The sequence below is a fragment of the Oryx dammah genome, unplaced genomic scaffold (genome assembly GCF_014754425.2).
Source record: "Oryx dammah isolate SB20612 unplaced genomic scaffold, SCBI_Odam_1.1 HiC_scaffold_2, whole genome shotgun sequence".
NCBI lineage: Eukaryota > Metazoa > Chordata > Mammalia > Artiodactyla > Bovidae > Oryx > Oryx dammah.
In genome coordinates this window covers 174,134,220-174,135,863 of record NW_024070186.1, presented here as the reverse complement: position 1 = coordinate 174,135,863, position 1,644 = coordinate 174,134,220, and positions in this window count along the sequence as shown.

Genomic DNA, 1,644 nt, shown 5'->3' with positions numbered 1-1,644 from the left:
AATCTGCTTTTTTTTTCTTTTTGCCACACTGCAAGGCATGTGGGATCTTAGTTTTGCAACCAAGGACAGAACCTAGGGCCCTGCAGTGAGAATGCCAAATCCCAACCGAGTCCCTAGGGACCACCAAGGGATTCCCTAGAATCTGCTGTATAACAAGATCCCTGGGTGATTGAAATGGGGAAAGCACTGGATGGATCAGAACACCACACAGGTGTAAGGTGTTGCCTGCATCAGGCAGGTGCAGTCATGAAGGAAACAGAGGGCCCTGCTCTGCTCCACACCTGAGCTCCTCCCAGTGGTCCGTCTCACTGTTGATCAGACGTGTGTGTCTTAGTTGCTCAGTCATGTCTTACTCTTTGTGACCCCATGGATTGTAGCTCACCAGGCTCCTCTGTCCACGGGATTTTCCCGGCAAGAGTACTGGAGTGAGTTCCCATTTCCTACTCCAGGGGATCTTTTTGACCCAGGGATCAACCCAGGATCTCCTGCATTGCAGACAGATTCTTTACCATCTGAGACACCAGGGAAGCCCTGATCAGATACATAAATGCTACGAAAAAGTGCACACTGTGGGAATTTAAGGAAGTACTATCAGGTGCTACCTATTGAGACAATTCCTATTTATGAGTTTAATTCTCACCACCTGTCCTCAATTCAAAGATTATAAAAACATGTCAGTCGTGATTTTTTTAATCCTTATTGCAGAAATTCAAGACAGACAATCTTTTTTGAATACTTAAAACCTCAGGGATTATCCAGCTTTCAGGTAACTCTTGGAAAGCATATGTACTTTGATCATTTTGAGCTAATTAAGACAAGTTTTGAAAGAGGAAGATGGGCAGTGTTCCCGTATTTGAAATATTTGATGTAATATTCTGAGTTCACTATTTAAATGTTTAATCGGTGCCTCAGGTGACTTCTATGGTCAATCAAGTTCAGAAAGAACTACCCTAGATCCTAGCTCAGTTGTTCTGAGCCCTGGCTTCCCACTGACACTAACTGGAGAGCTTTAAGGGAAAAATGGGGACAATCCCCTGGAGGAGGGCATGGCAACCCTCTCCAGTATTCTTGCCTGGAAAATCCTGTGGCAGAGGAGCCTGGCAGGCTACAGTCGATAGGATCACACAGAGTCGGATATGACTGAGCGACTTAGCACAGCACACACTGATGCCTGGCTGAGCTGGTCTAGCACAGGGCCTGGGCCCGGCTATTGGAACAGCCAGCTCCCTGTGTGACCCTGAGCGCAGCCAGCATTGAGAGCCCAGCTGCCTGATGAGACTTACTGCTTGGCAGGGGCAAGTTGCCCCATGAGGGCTGAACTGTGTTGATGCAAAATTCATATGTGAAGACCTAACCTCCAATGCCTCAGAATGAACCACATTTGGAGAGAAGTCCTTTAAACATGTGAGTTAGTTAAAATGAAGCCATCAGGGTGGGTCCTCATCCCATCTGACTGGTGTCCTTATAAGAAAAGGAAATTGGGGCCCAAAGGTACACCAGGATGTGTGTGCACAGAGGAAAGACCATGTGAGAACAGTGCAAGACGGCGGCCATCTACAGGCCAAGGAGAGAGGCCTCCGAGGGAAACCCAAACTGTGGACACCAACTGTGGATGCCTTGGTCTTAGACTTCCAGCCTCTGGAA